The sequence below is a fragment of the Delphinus delphis genome, chromosome 11 (assembly GCF_949987515.2).
Source record: "Delphinus delphis chromosome 11, mDelDel1.2, whole genome shotgun sequence".
In the NCBI taxonomy this organism is placed as follows: Eukaryota; Metazoa; Chordata; class Mammalia; order Artiodactyla; family Delphinidae; genus Delphinus; species Delphinus delphis.
The window spans coordinates 58,423,244-58,444,192 of NC_082693.1; positions in this window are offsets into that span (position 1 = coordinate 58,423,244).

Below are 20,949 nucleotides of genomic sequence, written 5' to 3' on the forward strand. Positions count from 1 at the left end.
CTTTATGTTCTCTCTTTGTGTAATGGCTTATATTCTAAAACATACAATCTATGGATGTATCAATTTCTTAGCTGCCATCCATACTTGTAGTGCTAAAGAACTTTAACTTTCTTTTGAATAAGGACACATTCTAAGATATCCAAAAGTATTCAATTTATACTTATAACAAATGAATTTAAATCCCTAGAGATGTATGTGTTTGTGTGTGTGCATATACACATTATCTATCTTTCTATTATCTATCTATCTATCATCTATCTATCTATCTATCTAGAGACGGGGAAGATGAAAGAGATGTATTTGGCATGAGCTGCTTTACTCCTGGGGAAGCAGTGATGATCTCTTTATAGCTTCCTCTTCTACCATGTCATGTAAGGGTAAGGTATGTCTCTAACCTATAACGTTTGAAATTTCCCAAGACTGCAAATTGATAAGCAAGGCGTGAATTCTTTGTTAAATACAAAGGCAAAGATTTTATAGCTTTGAAATGTGAAGGCCTCTAAGCTGAGATGATGTTTAAAGAAGAGAACTATGAAAACATGACCCCTTAAAATGACTTTCAGACCCTATTTGCTAGTGATTTCAAACTTTAGATTTAGTAAGCAAGGAATTGGTAAACAGGGAATAATAATGGCCAACACTTGCTGTCATCACTATTTAATAGGTGCTGTTGTAAGCATTTTATATAAATTTCTCATTTAGTCATAACAATAACCCTATGCATAAATATATTATTATCTTCCACATTTTAAGAAGGTAAGATTTGAAAACTTAAGTAACGTGCCCAAGGTCACGTATCTAATAAATGTCCAGGCAGGACTCAGACTCATTAGGTCAGATTCCAAAGATCACACTCTTAGTAAAATTCCGTGTATAATTTAAAGAGAAGAGGAAGCTCGGGGTTACCTTGAGATAAATTATAGAGATCCAGGCTTCACATGCCCCTCAAAAAATTAAGGGCTATAGTATAACTGACTGAAACACTCAACTTAGGGACATTGAGAAGTCATCACTAGGTAATGTGGACTTTATTTGCATAGATGTTATTCAGTTTGTGAATGAAAATCTCTAAGGCTTTAAGAGATTGAGGTGACATTATTTGTATAATTATAGTAGTCACCTTAGTAATTTATTACTAATTGGCCAGATAGAAGGGAATGGAAAAGACTGGGGTAGGATGTGCTCAACTTCCGAAGAAATAAGTATATTTACACGTATGTGTAGTTGCCATGCTTTTTGCAGTTTAACTCATCTGCTCACAATTTGGTCTATAATTATTGATAAACAAGTGACAGACAGATGGCAGAAAAAGGTAGAGGGAGACCATACAAACACCATAACTTATCATTAGATATTTGTCTTCAGAGACCAATATTGTTGAGAAAAAGTTTGATTTTTGACTTCAGAATATATTTGCAGTAATGGCATAATTTCTGACTGCATATTGGGAGAGCCTGGATTCCTTGATATGGTGAGAGATACCTATGAAGTCATAACTAAGGACTTCAAGAGGGAGTGATAGTGAGTGTTTCAGGTATATCACTGATAAATGGCTAACCTTCAAAGCAGCAAAACAGTGAGTTTTATCTCAAGTTACCCTGATCAGGCAAGACTAATTTTGAGTCTCAGACTATGTAAATCAGAAAATAAACTCTATGTGTCAGTGAAGGCCAATATTTCTAGGTGAAAAGTCACCTAAGGTAGTGGTTCTCAATGGGAGGGTCTATTTGCCCGTGAGAAACTTTTGGCATTATCTGGGGACATTTTTGGTTGTCACAACTGAAGGGGATGCTACTGGCACCTATGGTGAGACGCTTCAAACATTCTACAATGCACAGGAGAGACCATAACAATAAAGAATTATCTGGTCCAAAACGCCAATGGTGTCAAAGTTGACAAACACTGACCTATGAATAGAGACTTACTTGGGGCAATTTCAGCCACAAAGCCTTGAAGCCTTCAAGTAACGATCTGTTAAGAATGGACAGCAACTGTTGGGATGATGAAGGCTTGTTTTCCTGTGTTTTCTGACTGCACGGGCTAATAATTATCTCTTAGAGGAGTGAGCAGGGAGTTTTGGATTATTGGGAATCTTGGCTAGGTTGACTGAACACTAGCTTTTTTATGAGAGCTTGAGTATTAAGAACGATAAAAATTCTGAATTTTATATCAATCAGGTCAGGCAAATAAAAGAGAAAATATAAGTATATAGATATATCATGTAAATATTTCAAAATTATATTACAGAACAATGTCTATACAGTTCTCTCAAAAATGTATTTTCAATACTAATGAATGAAGTATAAAGGCAGATGGCAGAGGGAGTGACACATAGAGATGTTCCTTTAAAATGTTATTTTCTCCCCATTTTCCAATGAAAATTTAAATATGAGAAATCTCAATGAATTATATTATTGCAAGGCAGTCTTGCTTCCAGCTCACAAAACTACAGTAGGATGTAACAATAATAATGGTTTTCCACATAATTCTGGAAAAAATCATCATATGATTTCTCAAAAATTAACAAATATTAATAAGAATGCCTCTAGATTTTAATAAGAAAAATAATTTCACTGTTGCTTTGTAGAATGCACTTTCCACTTGTTTTAAAGCTAAGTGATAATCGCAACAAAGCTCTAAGTTTGATTTACACTATTGATTTCCTAGTCAAACACTAAATGTCTTTTTTTCTGAGATTTTAATCTCAAGAAGCATTATTTAGCATATTTTAGATAGTGTGCATCAACTAGTACTGTTTGTGAAAGAATGTACTTGAAGATGGATAGGCTCTAGATTAGGCATTCCGAACCTGGGGTCTGAGAATGGGCTTTGGGGTCTTTGGCTCAAAAATTAAATGCAAAATTCTGTATTTGAGTGTACTTTTATCCCTCGCGGAAGCAGGCTATAGTTTTTATAGGATTGTGATGAGGTCCATGGACCAAGTATTTAAAACTATTACCCCAGAGGAAAGTTAGAAAGGGCTTAGAACAGTCACAAAGTCTAATTTTCTCCCTTTTCTACAGGGAAATATAAAATTAAAGCTGTCATACTCCCTATTGGAGCAGAGAACAAGAAAGGTGAAAATATTTTGTCACTCTAGGCTCATAAGGAATATACATTTTTCAAAAAACTCACATTTTCAAATACACTGGATTCTTTTTTAAATGCAAATCAACAAAAACTATACTCTTAAGATATCTCTACCTACTGCTCCCAAAGATTTGAGAATACACACACACACACACACACACACACACACACACACACACACGCAGACAAAATTTTAAAAAGTCCAATTTTAAAAATAAAATACTGTAAAGCAACCTTTTAAGGTACAATCTATGTCATCTAAACACTGCAGTTGTAATCACTTGCAATTAACCTATTGTAGTCTTTACCTCTGCAATAATTTTTGAAAAGATAATAAAAAATATTGATTTTATGATTCTTTTTTCAATTCTTATTTAAGAATGTTCAATTTATTTCCTTTAACGTATTCCTGTAGCAATCTGTTTGGATTTCTGTTATGTTTGTCATGTCATTCTGTATTTCACTATGATTAATTGCAAACATGTCTCTTTATTCCATAAGAGACTACTCTCCTGAAATCAGGTATGTTTTCTTATTCATGTTTTTTTTTTTCTATCAGAGTACCTTTCAAATATAAAGTGCTCAAAAACTATTGAATTTGTATACTCTAATAGTGCTTCCAATTTTGTCAAAATAATTATATAAAAAAACAACATAGAACACAAAATTCACTTTGTCAGATATTAAAAAGGGTCGACTTGGTTAAAGATGTAAATTTATAATCCAGTATGGAGGAATAGTCAGATCTGTTATACAAATACATAGGAAGGATAGGTAGAGTTTCAAACTAAGGTCTCCTTACACTAGTTTAGTTAAGAGTTCAGCTCAAACATGAAGATACATGTGGGAAAAGGGAATATTGTGACAGGTACCTGATTTGTAATCACATAAATGACCATGTTACTTAGAAAACTTTTACTTCTGGCCCAGACTGGTTATAACTGGAAAAGTGGTAAATTCTATTTCAGTTTTCTCTTTTTGCAGTGATAACTGTGGATTGCAAGTACCAGTGTAAAAATATCCAGATATTGCAGACCAATGAGTTAAATTAATGACATGCTTAGTCAATTTTGCTTCCACAGCCCATTCATTTGAACTGTAATTTGTAATACTGAGATTTTGCAAACCTAAATTAGAGCCAAATCTCAATGTAAATTTCTTTTCCCACGTGCAAACCTTTACTGGGGTGAAACAAAGATTCACCATGCAAAATGTCCATGTGCCAACTACAGATTTATAGAACTAAGGAGGACTAAATCAAAAACCAATTTATATAATTCTTTGATAACTATTCCAGAGCCTGCCCAGGCACTGCATTTTATTAGCAGGTGTTACATTACCCCAGCCAGCTGTCAATACCTGCTGTCACCAATGGAGATGCAAAATATACACAGAAATACAGCAAATATATTCCCCCAATGTTCTTCACCATCATGTTTTGAAGTTAGGAAATAAAAACTTTGTTTACCTATCATCTTCATTCTGCTTCATTATTCTAAATGGAGTTATACAAAATGCATATTTTTTAAAGTTGATTTTTCCAATCATTGTTAGTGTTAATAAAACTGTAAAAATTAACTTTAAGATAGCTAGAAATATGATCATTGATACGTAAGCAAAACTTTTAATGAGTTTTTGCACAAGTTAAATTATGGGGAAAATTTCCATGAAATTGCATTTATTTTCACAGTATGGTTTCTGCTTTTCAGTTACACACTTTTCTTTGATCTCTATGTCATTTACAAGACCATAAGTCAACTTTCCTCGCCTTTGTCTTTTGTGAATTCTCTATACTGACTATCCATGGCATAGATATACTAAGAAATAATTAAATTTAAAACTCTGATGAATTCTTTGCCCCTCTAGCAAGTTAAGGTGCAAAAAAAAAATTCAAGATCTTAAACTTTCTAGATTTTATTTCTTTAAAATTAACTCACATATTGTTAAACTGGATTATTTTCCCAAAGCTATTTTCATCTTAGATCTCCCATGAGGTGTTTCTCTTAGAATTTCCTTTTCAATTGGCATATGCACAACCTTTCCAAATTCCATACTCAACAGTTCAAGCAAACATTCTGTTTATTCTTACTCAAGATCAATTTTTCCCCAATTACATCTTTCAATTCATGTCTACCACAAGAACAGATTTGAAAGCGATATTCCTGCAAGTGGTGGCTTCATCTCAAAGTCAATTTCTTTACACAAATTCTGGCTCACAAGAGTCAAGTCCTGTCTGGTCACACACAGCACAGAGGTTCAACAAAGATACTTGAATAGAATGCATTTGAGGGAACAATCTTCCTAAAAAATAATCCATTCCACTTCCAAGATTAGTCTTTTCAGTGTCAGAACTTTTCCCTGAGGGGTTTTATTATATCAGACAGTTGCCAATGGAAACAAAAAATAGTCTTTTAAGTATTTTGAATTCTATCGCATTCTCCTTCTATCTGATAATTAGATATTAGAGATTTATGTAATTATAATCTGGAAGAGATTTGAAACTACTTTTTCCTTTTTGTCATTTCCCCCCACCCCGGTGCTTGAAAAACAAGTAGACTTTCAAATGACAATTTACTTCTTTCTAGACAAAAAAAATGAACAGATAAACATAATACATTCAGCTCTCTCCCTATAAATTGGGGTTTCAAGTTCTGAGATTCAGTGTTTGAAATGAGAGAAAGTTTTAAAAATCCTCCTTTTCCATTTTAGTCAGGTAAAAATGTCATCTTATATTTAATGATTGATTTGATTTGTTCTCTAGGTATAACTGCATAGATTTAGCTTCCTTTTTTTCAACCAAGGAACAGGAGGAATTTAATAATCTCCTATATATATGCCAACTTAAAAAAATGTCTTGCTTCTATTTTAAAAATTACTATTAGGTAAATATTATTAACTCCACATTTCTTAGAATTGAGGCCAAGATATTTAAATAACCTGGCAAGTTTCAAATTTTTTTTAAAAAGGGGAAAAAAAGTATTGCAATAAGGCTTTTCAATTTAGGTTACTTTTGATTGCCTAGTTGCAAAGCCCATACTTACATCATGTCACAGATGGAACTTTTGGCCTGAACTAATATAGAGAGAGTACATGGATAAAACTAAAGTTATATTGGCACTTTCAGGCACTGCCTTGGAGAAGTTCATGGCTTCCAGTGTTCTGAGTCATGGTAATATAGTGATGTAAAATTACAACATTATAGGCACCTGGGTAAAATTCTGTATATCTTGTTTAAATAATACTGCTCATGTCACAAATTTGCATCAAATACAATCTTATATTATCTTAAGTGTAAGGTACTTTTTTTTTTTTTTTTTTACGGTACGCGGGCCTCTCACTGTTGTGGCCTCCCCCGTTGCGGAGCATAGGCTCCAGACGTGCAGGCCCAGCGGCCATGGCCCATGGGCCCAGCCGCTCCGCAGCATGTGGGATCCTCCCGGACTGGGGCACGAACCCGCGTCCCCTGCATCGGCAGGCAGACTCCCAACCACTGCGCCACCAGGGAAGCCCAGTAAGGTACTTTTTGATACCATTCAACATTAAAATTTCTTTTGTATGAGAAACTGGGTTTATAAATTTTGCAGTTATGTCAATTTATACAGTATAAATTTATATAATATAAATTTTGCAGTTTAAATTTATACAGTATAAATTTATATAATTTATACTTGTCTTAATGTGATTTTTTTAAGCATTAGCAGGAAAATAACTTTTCTTTGTTTTTGTTCAAAGGGTGACAAGTGATTTGCTTTCAACACGTAATTTCTACTTTCAGTTTTGCTCTGATGTGAGATCAGATTAATGTAGTCACTTGTTCTGGAACTGTCTTCACACTGTTTTACCATAGAAGTATCTTTATACTATTTTATCATACATGTAAATTATTTTACCTCCAGTAATATACCTTCACAATATTTAGTTTGCTAAAGTACTACACATACTCATGCATGCTTATAAAACCCTGGTACTTGGATATTCAGTGATGCCTATATATTTATTATGTATTATTTTATTTATAAGTCACCACTTTGGGGCAATGTTACCCCATTAAGGAATGATAGAATCCATATTGTTATAGTTTCTACATGATTGTATTGATTTTTAGTAAGATTTCCATAAAAATAAAACTCCATCAGAAGTTCTGATAGTTGTAATATGAGAAGATCAGGTGATCCCCCTTGGCAGAAAACAAGTATATTGAAAAAATTGCCCCCCAAAGTCATAATCATTTCAGAGTCCTAAAAATCAACCAAATGCAGACAACAAATTGAGAAGCAATTATTCTTCAAAACTCCAATGTTACTGGGTGAGAACAGTAATAAATCTATAGCCTTCTTTTTGGGCCTTCTCATCAACTTGATCAGAGAAAGTTTTAGTTTTAACTGTTTGTCGCTGACTGCAAAACCCAGCAGCTTTGAAATAGGACATTTAAGATTCAAGTGAAGGTTGAGAGTCAGTACAGAGTAGCAAAAACCTGTGGTTTTGTTGGCTAAATGTGGCTGACATGGTTAGTAGCTACAGGGAAAACAAAGTTTTCCAATCCTGAGGTAACAGGCTGAGTCTATGGTAAGAGGAACAGCAGCCAGAACTTAACAGTGAGATTCTGGAAGTGAGAAGATAGAAATGTTGATATGAGGTCTCCAAATATTTCTAGTTGATTTCTAAACTATGCAAGTGTAAAGCAACCTGGAAGGAACCTGGAAGAATAGAGGCCAAGGGAGATTTAAAACTGGCTTTGACATTGTAGGTATTTCTCAAGTCACACATAGCTTGGGTTGCTAAAGGTACAAACGTTCCAGACTTGAGGTTTATGAGCACAACATCTGCCTGAATCTTTGGTTGATCAGTAAACTATGCAGAAATAGGTATAAGTCCTTCTGCCCCCCCAAAAGAAGAGAAAAAAGGGGAAAGCTGAGCAAAGATAACTATAGCTGCACACCATGAGGGAATCTGGTTACATCATCTAATTCCTGACAAGAGACTAAAATCAAGAACACTCAGAAAAATAAAATAGAATTCAGAGTTCCCATAATATACCGCCTAAAATATCCAGGTTTAAGAAAAACTGAGATATACAAAGAAAAAGGAAAATGTAAAACAAAACAAAACAAAAAAAAACAACCTTAAAACATAACTCAAAATAATCCCATCTGTCCATATGTTGGAATTACTGAATGAAGACTTCAAAGTAACTATTTATTTAAAGGAAAATATGATAACAATGAGACTAGAAATAGAGACTCACAAGAGAGAAATGGAAAGTATAAAAAGAACCAAGTGGAAATTTTAGAGCTAAAAATTATAATAACTAAAATGAAACATTCAGTAGATGACTTCATCCATGAATTTGAAATGGAACATGGAAAACCATGAACTTGAAGGTAAATTAATGAAAAGTATCCGTTCCAAAGACAGAGAGAACAAATATTGAAAGAAAATGAATAGTTCCTCAGAGATCTTTGGAACAATTTCATGCATTTCAACATGCATGTGATGAGTGTCTCAGAAAGGAGGAAAGAGAAAGGGAAAAAAATAAAGAAATAATGGCCAAAAATTGTTTTTCATATTTGATGAAAACTCTAACTTACAGACCCACACAGAGACACACAATAGTCAACTGCTCAAATTCAAAGGCAATGAAAAGTCCTTCATGTAGTAAGAAAAAAATGACTGATAGCAGACAGGGAAAAATGGAAACATTGACTTCTCACCAGAAAAGAGGCTGGTAGGCACTGGAATAAAACATTTAATGTGCTGATGGTTAAGGAAGAAATAAAACTATCTCCTTGGCGGACAAAATATTCTTCTATGTAGAAAATCACAATTAATCTACAAAAAAGTCATTAGAACAAATAAATAAGTTTAGCAATGTTGCAGGATTATAACATCAATACCCTTAATTCAATTGTATTTCTGCATATTAGCAAAATAAACTTGATAATGAATTTAAAAATAATTCCTTTGAAAATAGTACCAAAAGGGAATAAGATATTAGGAATATATTTAGTGAAAGTAGAGTAAGACCTATACACTGAGAAGTACAAAATATTGCTGACAGAACTTTAAAAAGTCAAATAACTGGATATATATACCATGTTCATGAATTGGAAGATTCAAAATGCTAAAGAGTTAATTCTTCCCTAATTGATCTATAGATTTAATACAAACCCAAAGAAAATTCCAGTAGCCTTTTTTTGGGGGTGGGAGGAAGGGGTAGAAATTTGCAAGCTGAGCTTAAAACTTATACAAAAATGTAAAGAACCTAAAATAACCAATTTGGAAAATAAAATATCATTGTGGAGGACATACACTCCCTGATTTCTCAGTTTCCTATAAAAGCTAAAGTCATCAAAAAAATTCAGTACTGGCTTAAGGATAGACATATAGTTGAATGGAACAGAGTAAAGAGTCCAAAATGGCCCTCACACATATGGTTAACTGGCTTTGGACAAAAGAGCCATAGTAATTAAGTGAGGAAAGAATATTCTTTTCAACAAAAGCTGTAGTAATATAGGTATATACTGAACGAATATCAATCCTTCCTTAACGCCATATAGAACAATCAATTTAAAATGAATTACAGACTTAAATGTAAGAAGTATGAATTTTTTTAGCAGGAAACACGAAAGAAAAATATTTGTGGGTTTGCCATAGGCAAAGATTTCTTAGGTTTGACACAGAAAGTAAAAAAAAAGGATAACCAACAGACTGGAAGAAAATATATTTGTAAAACCTATCTATATCTTATATATCCAAACTACGTAAAGAAAACTTGAGACTCAAAAATACAAATTCAAAAATTCTCATTGAAGTGAACAAATTTTTTTTTTCTTTTTTTTTTTTTGCGGTACGCAGGCCTCTCACTGTTGTGGCCTCTCCCATTGCGGAGCGCAGGCTCTGGACGCACAGACTCAGCGGCCATGGCTCACGGGCCCAGCCGCTCCGCAGCATGTGGGATCTTCCCGGACCGGGGCACAAACCCGTGTCCCCTGCATCGGCAGGTGGAGTCTCAATCACTGCGCCACGAGGGAAGCCCGAACAAAATGTTTTAATTGACAATTTTCCCCCAAAAGATAACTGAATGGCAAGAAACACATGAAAATATATTCAACATAATCATTAGGGAAACACAAATTACAATCACAATGAGATAACGCAAAACATACACAAGAATTCATTTTACCAACTGTTGGTAAGAATGTGGAGAAACTGGAACTCTAAAGCTTTGATGCTGGGAAAGTAAAATGACCTAGCCACTTGGGAAAAGAGTTTGTTATTATTTTTTTAACTTAAGTATACACTTGTCATATAATCCAGCCACCCTATTCTTCATAGTCTACTCTAGTGAAATAAAAATATGTTATATTTTATAATTTCCACTAAATTCTTTTACACCAAATAAATAGCAGCATCATTTATAGTAACAGAAAATCTCAAAACAACACAAACATCCACCAGCTGGTAAGCAATATATGGTATTTTAACATAATAGAGTACTATTCAGTAAAAAAGGAGAAGAAACTACTAATGCATGCAATAACATAGATCAATCTTAATAAGGCAAAATTATAGAGCCAGAATCCAGTATACGGTTGTCTGGGATTAGGTGTGGGAGTGAGGATTTATTGCAAAGAGCACAAGGGGATGTTGTGGGTATGATAGTATTCTAAAACTGAATTGCAGTGATGGCTGCACAACTGTATAAATTTACTGAACTTATTAAACTGTACACTTAAAATAGTTGAATATTATGGTATGTAAATTATACCTTAACAAAGCTGTGAAAAAATTCTTTGTAAAAACAAAGAGAAAAAATGAGAGAAAAAAATGAAATTAAGGTTTGGGTTTTCTGTTATTGCATCATATTGCAATGATTTATGTACATATAATTTAACATTTATTGATTTTCTACAATGTTCTAGGTTCCTTGAGGATATTAAAAAAAAAAAATCTATGCCCTCAAGTCACAATAATGACCTAGGTAGACAGAACTGAGTAACTGAGAAAAATGAGATAAAAAGTTAAAATTGAGATACAAATTCCTATGAAAATAAAGAATTAATTGATTTTAATTGAGGGTTCTGTAAAACACTTAAGAAAGAAGAGTATGCCTAAGTTGGTAGTTAAATAATTTCATAGGATTTTAAAATGCAAAGTTGATTTTGAAAATATACTTCTGAAATAGGAAGCAGCATGAGTAAAGGCATGTAGGTTCTAAACATATCATATCATGTTGCTATAAAAAAAATAATAGGAATGTCTCACCAGTAAACAGCCTGTGGTTTTCTTTTAGAAACAATCTTATTAAGAGGTATACATTAGAAGTATTTTTTATTAAAATAAATGAGCAATATAAACTTACACTAAACTTATAATGTCAAAAATTGAATTACCCTGATATTGTTTATAACCTCACTTGGGTTTTAAATATCTTTTTAAATTTCCCAACCAAGCACTTGTAAATCATATTTTTAGACCATATGTGATTTTTCTCTAAGAACTCGTAATATAGGTGACCTTTGCATTGGAAAATTATGATCACGTAAGTAACAGAAAATCAAAGAAATATAATTAAATTAGGCAAAGTTATATGTAGATGTACTTTTTTTTAGGAAATCAAGGACATAGGAATATAGATTAAGAAAACAAACAAAAAGCATCCATTCATGTAGGAATATTATTTTTAACAAAATATTTACAATAGGATACTCCTAAGGTATTACATTCAACATTGCACTACCAATAAGCAATTAAAATGAATTTAGTTAATTTAGAGAGTGATGTTTATATGTACTTAGATAATCTCAAGAATGAGTAAATCTGGTTAGAGCAATGGAGGACATAGAAAAAGTATTTCAGAGATTGCCTAATAATTATGCAGCTTCTGAGTGTTTCACTCTGAAAGTCACTCTGAGGTTAAGTTCTGATCACACATTTTTCAGGTGACCTGCAAATAGTAATTAGGGTCCAATATTTTGGAAGTGTTGGTTTTAAAATTTGATTTATCTTTTTATAAATATAGTCACTTTGTTGATCAGAATCAACATTGTCATACAATATAAATGGGCAAGGTGTGTAAAAAATATATATTTTAAGTCCAAGAGTTTACTACATTGATTGCATAGGTTCATAATTTAAAAGTAAGTTTGAATATTTCCTTTAGTTTCATCTTATGAATACAATGTGAACTTATATAAAAGTCTACTTTAGAAGACCCTGAGGCTTACAGAAGGCTAAAGGGAAATTTAAGGTGCTTATTTATAAGTTATAGCAAATCTTTTGGAATATTTAATATTGCTCTGAATAAGATGGATAGGATTGGCAGAAATAAACTGGAGATAATAGAGTCTCAAGAAATTTCTGGGTCTTTTACTGCATATCTCTTGGCACCGATCCAGAAATAAAGAGGCAGGTAAAAATGAAAATTAATTTCAAAACATTACCATGATGAAAAATAATAAGAATATGATAATAATGTTAGTTTTTGTAAATCACATAAAAGACTAATTTTAGCTGCACTTACTCCCAAGGTTTAATTTTTACTCTTTTGCTAATAATGAACGCCTATTTACACTGAATAAACCGTACCATTTGCGTACTACTGCACTATATTTTCCCACTAGTCATTGTTGAAGGCTTAGGAAAAACTGCTAAGTCTTCAATGGTAACATAAAACTTTCAGCAGTCTTTTTTTTTTTTTAGTCCACTACTTTTATTTTTTATTTTCTTTGCAACCACCTAGAGGAGTAGGATAGGGAGGGTCAGCATAATTTTTTAAGTGAAAAGACAAGAGTAGGTTTTAGAATGGGATCATCATTTTTGAGAGTTAAAATCAGGAAAGTATTGAGACAGAATATGTAAAGTAAACTAAAATATCTCAAAGGTATTTATATGAAAGCTGAAGAAAAGTACATATAAGCAAATGATTCCAAATATGCTATATACATATTAAATGGTGCTACAGAGCAGGTGCTTCATTATGCTGGGACTCATTTTGGAATCTACATGTTTTAAGTTTGAAGTATAATAATCAATAAGTCAAAAACATTTAGTGTTCCTAATGAATAGATGTGTAATATACATTCTTCTTTAAAATAATTGTGATATGAAACCTACTAAATGTATTCTGCATGTAGAACCACATATTAAAAGTAAAATAATGGAGAAGTGTTAGAGTATTGATCTCATAGACCTTTACCTGCCTCCTTATGGCATACTTTGACACAGAATGCCAGTGGGATGTTCAAATGGAAAATGTGTAACTCTCTTCAGATTGGAATGCAAAAATTGTACTTTTAAAAATACAATTGCATTATTGTATGAAATCCTTTGGTATAGATCAAACTGTGCTCCCAACTCCACTCTCCCAAGATAAAAATCAAACTTCAGTGGCCAAAATCCTAGTGAAATTCTGTAAACCTGTGTCAGATATCAGACCTGAATCCTTACCCCTCCATCGAGAAATCTTTCATTTAGGGACTTCCCTGGTGGTCCAGTGGTTAAGACTCCACGCTCCAAATGCAGAGGGCCTGGGTTCAATCCCTGATCAGGGAACTAGATCCCTCATGCCACAACTAAGAGCCTGTATGCCGCAACTAAAGATTCCGCATGCTGCAATGAAGGTCCTGCACACGGAAATGAAGATCCTGCATGCCACAACTAAGACTCGGCGCAGCCAAACAAATGAATAATTTTTTTTTAAAGAAATCTTTCATTTAAAAATCATTTTTGGGGATTATTTTTAAATTTACACCCCAGTATTGGCTCGTGTAAATTATGGTAAATTAGATGAAGTATTACTACTGCAAGTAACATGATAAGAATAAAAAGTATAATACCAATAATAAAAATAAATTTAACTTATTGATCACTTATGTGCTAAATGGTTGACATACTGTATTGGATACAATTCTAAGATAGCTACTATTATTCACTCCCTCCTTAAGAGATGAAAAAATTACATCTTTGTGAGATTGAAGAACTCACCAAATTCATACAACTAAAAATATAAAATTCCTAACACTTCTATCACAGTCAATATATGCTAGACATTGATCTAAGTGATTTATATATTAATATAATTAATCATTATAATAATACTAGAAGGTAAGTAACAATATTATACTGTTTCCTAGATGAAGAAACTGTAGCAAAGAGAGGTTAAGTAGCTTGGCCAAGGTCACATAGCAACTAAGTGACAAACTCAGGTTCATACTTATCTGGTTTGGCCATAGCATTCATCCATTTAATAACTACACTTAAAATTTGTTTACTGAGAAAATAATATTAATTAACATTAATTGATCTCAAAATGATCAAGAATTATCCATTCTAAGAAAACCAGCAAATAAAGTATAAAATAATACAAGTGAATTTCTTTTCTCAGCAGGGAACAAACTGCAAACGTGTTCTTGCAATTCTCACTGAAGGTGATAAACCTAAGTCTGATTCCAGACCTAAGCCAAGGTCAGTGGAAGTGCTAACTCTGAAGAAATAAGATGAGAAAAGATCATATTTGATTGAAGTGTCAGGTACAGCATAAAATATCTGAGACATTTGTTTAATTTTAATTTAATTTTAAGATCAAAAAGAAAGCTAACATGTCCTCTCACATTTCTATTCAACAGTTTACTGAAGATTCTAGAGAGTACAATCAGTGAAGAATAAGGACTGTATGATATCCATATTGAAATGGAAGAAAAAAATCCACTTCATATGAGAACGTGATCATCTATGTAGAAAACCCTTAAAAATCTACAAAATATTTTAGTAGAACCATTAAGTACTTTTAGGAAATTTTTAGGATAAAATATGAATATACAGAAATCACTTGCATTTTTATATGTGACCAACAAACATTCAGAATTTTAAATTATAAAAAATGTCAGAATACCAACTGCAATAACAACCAAAATATGAAGTACTTAGGGAATATTTAACAAACGTGTGCATGACGTGTATAGTGAAAACAAACAAAAAACATTGCTGAGATAAGTTAGACAAAACCTAAATAAATGTAGAGTTATACTACTTTTATGGATGTAAAAAATCAATATTAAGGTGTCATTTTTTCCCAAAATTTATCTTTAAGCTGAACACAGTGCCAGTCAATATCCCAGAAGGCCTTTTACTTTTCTTGGGAAATTTGTAGGCTAATTGTAAAACTTACATGGAAATGCAAAGAAACAAAAATGACCAAAACAAATCAAAAAAAGAAAAAGAAAAAAATGAGGGGGAGTTATACTGTCTTATATTCACATTCATTATAAAACTACTGTAATCAAGACAGTGTGGAATTGGTATAAAGATAGTCATATAGATCTTGTAGAGCAGAGAGACCAGAGAGACCATACGTGCATGGTCAATTAAATTTTCAAAAAGTTGTCAAGGCAAGTCAGTGAGGAAATGATCTTCGTTTAAAAAATAATCATACTAGAATAATTGGAAAAATTTCTGAAAAGTGGGAATGTCAACTACTAACTTTCACCAGATAAAAAATTAACTTGAAATGGAGCATATACCTAAATGTGTGTTAAAATAATAAAACTTCTAAAAGAAAATATGAGCAAACATCTTAGTAAACTTGAGCATGGCAAAGATATCTTAAATAGGGCAAAATACCACAAGAAGAAAAAAATGGTAAATGATATGTCACCAAAATTTAAAATATTTGCTTTTCAAAAATAAAAAGGAAATTCAGTAAATGGGAGAAAATATTGTCAAAATAAATACACCAATTATTGAATTTAGAATATATATATAGAACTTTCAAATCTTAAGAATTAAAAATAAAAAAAACAAAGGGTTTGAATGAGCACTTCAACAACAGAGCTATAAGAATGATAAATTAGCATATGAAATTATGTTCAACATCATTCATTATTGGGGAAATGAAAGATATAAACTACAATGAGATAGCACTAAACATTGATTAGAATGGTAAAATTAAAGCAACAGATCATACCAACTATTGGTAGGGATATGAAACAATTTGACTCAGATTCACTGCTGGTAAGAATGTAAAATGTCACAACTACATTTGACTCTTGAACAACAGGAGGGTTAGGGGCGCCCATCCCCTGCACTGTTGAAAATCTGCATATAACTTTACAGTGGGCCCTCTGTATCAGCAGTTCCATATCTGCTGATTCAACCAACCTGCAGATCGTGTAGTACTATAGTAGGTATTTATTGAAAAAAATCCATGATAAGAGGACCTGCACAGTTGAAGCCTATGTTATTCAATGTCAACTGTACTTTGTAAAACAGTTTGGCAGTTTTTTGTTTTTTTTCAAAACAAACTAGTTTTTAATACCTATCTTATAACACAGCCTAGTTATTTATCCAATTGAAATACCTAGAATTGAAAGCATATGCTCATACAAAGAGTTGCACACAGATGCTCATAGGAGCTTTAATTGTAATAGCTAAAAACTGGAAACAACCCTACTGGCCACCAACAGGTGAATGGATAAACAAATTGTGGTATACTCATATAATGGAATTCTACTCAACAATAAAAAGGAATTAACTAGCAATACTTGCAACAACATGGAAACATTTCAAAATAATTTCATGAAGTGAAAGATACCAGACAAAAACAGTACACAAGAAATGGATTCAATATATTTGAAATTCTAGAAAAAGCAAAACAAGTCTACAGTTATAAAAATCAGATCAATGTTTGTTTGGGGACAGAGGAAGTGGGGAGGGAAGAATAGATACCAAAGTGGCATAAGGAAACTTGCAGGTGACCTCTATACTCATTATTTTGATTGTGGTGATGATTTGTTAGATGTATATAAAAATAGAACATTTTATATGTAAGATATGTGTAGTTTAATGCACAGCGATTATAACTTTATAAGCTTGTGGAAAAGAAAGAGGATGACGAGGATGACAAGGATGATGAGGAATCGCTGCAGGAACAGCTCACTGAATCACTGGTTTTATTCTTTTAAAAAAGAAAAAAAAACTTCCTCCACGTAAACTTTCTTACATAGATAGACTGAAACTCATTCACAAACCACACTAGCTAAAGTTAACAAAATGCTTCTAAAATGTCCACTAGGCTGAAATATCACTGATTTATGAACAGGTCATGGTCAATTGCAAATGACTGGTTAAGGGTAATGTGGGTGTCATTTGGGTCCAGGGTAAGGCTGGAAACTAAACTCTTTATTCTATATGGTTTTATAAAGCATCTCTATTTGAATCATCATATTTCATCACACTAAATATCCTATGAATTAAGATCATGTTATAATTTCTGTTATTAACATTTTGGTGGCAAGAAGAAATGTCTCAGTTATAATAAATGACTTGGACAATATTACTTAACTTTGGCTTTTATCTTCTTATTCTAAATACTATGCTCCTTTCTTCATAAAATTCTGTGTGTATGCATTAGGAACAATAGACATCCATAATACTCAATGCAAAATTACACTAACATGACACTCAGGAACGGTCAGGGTGAGGAAAGAATAAAAGATGCTACATATTGCTTCCTAGAGAAAGCAAGGCTTTTGGCTTGCTTCAAGGATTTTTCCTTCCTAGCCAAATCTTGAAGGAATAAACTAGGATAGATTGTTTATAGGAGTTGCACAGTGTCTGGATCATTAAATAGGATCTCATTAAATACGACTTGAATGGAAGATGTTTCAGTACTCTGAGAATCCTATGAGCAAAGTCATAAGATGGGGAGAAAGAATATTTAAATTTTTTTATGGAGGTGCTAGTAAGAAACCTGGCTAAATTAAAGAGAACTGTTAAGTGGGGACAGTAAAGCACCACTTCAGAGATGTGGGAAAAAGAGAGAGAGGGAAGTTCACCAAAAAAGGTTAAGAAATACATGTATTACTCTTTAAATAGAGTTAGGGTAGATCAGGGGTTAATAGCCTAGATACCAGAGCCGACTGTATACAGGTCATATTTTGTAATAACTGTTGTCAACAGTGAAGAATTTTGTTACCTCTCTGAGTCTCAGTTTCTTCACAGTAAAATGAGAGTAGTAACAAGATTTTCTTCATTTTAAGAATAAAGGTGTTATTACATACAACACTTATAAAGCAATGACTGGAGTATAGTTAGCATCATATAATGGTTTACATTAATGAATAGGAAAGACAATGGAGTTCTGTAATGCCTGGTGTACTGATTGCACACAATAAGTTGTCATTAAATTGTTTGACACATCAATATTTGATCTTTCTTTTAGTTAATGTACTTATAGTAAACATTGGCTTCTCTAAAGTTATTTCATTTATGGGTTATTTTTAACTCTAAAGGGGTTATTGGCGTTGCTTATACTTCTGGTGCCTATTATTGTATGGAAGCACATATTACTGCTGCCAAACTGGTTTCAAAGCAAAATTTTACTTTTCACTAAAGGATCTGTAATTTAATATTGTCTAAGGTGTAAAAGCTAGTGGTGTATGGCAGTGACTTTAAAGGTACTTTACAATTTAATTGGCCTTTTCTTCTCTTTTTCTGAATTCACTGCAGATTAAAGTAGGCATTATGGTTTCAATGGAACAAAGAGTTATCTTCAAAACATGTCACAACTGCCTGGAAAGCTGGTAATAAGAAGCTGCTAACAGGACCTGCTAATAAGCAGCTCAAAGGTACCTCAAAATAACCCTACCATGAGCTTTTCCATCTCCCAATCCAACCTGCTTACATCAAAGGGAAAGAATACAGAACAGAATTACATATTGATTATAACCTGCATTTCTGTTATATCTGGGGATCTTTTGCTGTGCACAGTTTGAGAAGCTTAATATGTATAATATAAAAGAAGGGAAATAGCTTAAGAGTAATGAAATGTGAGACCAATTATTAATAGAATGTCTCTAACTTCATGGGCTATAAGAGCTGAAGTAATGCTTTTATTCTTGTCCTTTTTCTTTCTTTCTTTCTTTTTTTTTTAAATAGAAATCTGAATTTGGTAGACTTTTACTTATAGAATCCATGGTGTGGCAATGCATTTCAACTAAAATCACATCAGTAATAGGCTTGATCATAAACCTTTCCAGATGGGGTCCAAAGTTGAAAAACACTAGATTGATATGACGTTCATTGGGTATTAGTTATATTACAGCCCAGTAAACAGTTTTCTCACCATTTTCATTCAAGAAAATCATGCTTGTACCCATTCTCAGTTGTGTATTTTAGATGAAGTTTCACACGCCTTTTGACAAGAAAGGTTTATATAAACAGTGTCTCTTATAATCAAACCATTATTTTTGACTTCTATGACTAGAAAGATGCTTATGTGACCAATAAGAGTTAATTAGAAACAATGACTTTTGCTTGAAATTTAGGGAGGGATTTTTCCTTTCCTACTGGAAAAAATATGAGATTTTGAGATCTGGTGCTTTTGTAGCCATCTTGCAACAATGAAAAGAGAACCTGTATGAGTATTTAGTCAACTTGGATAGATATTAGGAAGAAACTTTCCTTAACTAAGTTTACTACTTTTCATACTTCTTTTGAGACCTTGCAAGAGGAAAAATGTTGATATCTGATCAAATGGTTACTGCATGAACAAATATAACTATCTTCAACCATTTGTTTCCTTAAGATTAAAAGAAAAAAACTTAAAGTATCCAAAACAAGTACTTTTTGGATGCTAAATTGTAAGACCCACATTTTTCTTTGCTATTGAAAGGTAAACATGTATTAAAAGTTTATAGGTATTACTGAAGTTTAACAATCCTACTGTGGTTAGCAGACTTATTTCTGGTGAGTTATTATTGCTTTTTTTTTTTTCTTTAATATTAACCCATTCTCCTAAGATCATTTCTGGATGTGTTATGAACATATGGAGCCGAGTATATAGAAAGAACAAATATCCTGTAAGTTGAAAAACAAGCTGTCATCATTTTGCGGTCTTTTAAAATTTAGATCTCAAGTCACTAAATTAAAAAAAGTGAGTAGTACTAAAATATAAATTGGTCATTTTAAGCTAGTTTTTAAAAGGAATTGACAATGAATTCAGCTACACATATGTCACATAGTAATTGAATACTTTATTACTAGACTTTTTTTGAGTATTTTCTTGAAATTCAACCCTTAATATTTGTTCCCTGTGGTTTATCAATGTCTAAATGTTTGGTAAAAATCTGAATTAGAAACATAGTAAGTGAATGATACAGCAATGCCTATACACTGCGCTTTTAAAATACATTAGTGAATCCCAGCAGAGTAGCTTACATTGGAATAACTAGTCCAAAGACACTAGCTATTAATTCTGATGGTGGGGGGAACTATTATAAAAAAGCACTGGAGAGCTATCCAACTAAAGAAAAAACTTCAGGGATTCAATCATCCACAACATAAGTTAACTGGATGAGATCCAAGTATACATATCTTTCCCCTGGAGGTATTACCTTGCCCGTGTGAGTATGGAGGCTAAAGCTCAAGCAGAAAGTTATAGTCCTATCAGATTAAGATTTCACAAGATAGAATTTTAGGCAACCAGAGTGTCTAGAAATAAAGGAGATAAACCTCAGAGAAGCTGAAATCAAAGCAGGGCCTGCCCCCAAAACATCTATAAACTTCTTTAAAACCATGGTTTACCTCTGAACTAAACATGTATGTGGGACATTTCAAAAGCCAAGTGGAAGAAAACAAAATAAAGCAAAATCTGTAGGACTAAAAGACTAAGGAGAGAGTTCATCTTCTGCCTAAAGGAGAGAGGGCAGAGTTGGAGTTTGAGTCTGGTCAAGCTAGAGGTGTTTGCTAAAATCCTTGAGTTTTCCAGTCTGCCCTAATAGAGTATTAGAACAAGCCTCCACAAGTTCAATATGAATTTCCAGGAAGTTAATTATCTACTTAAACAAACAAACACTATCA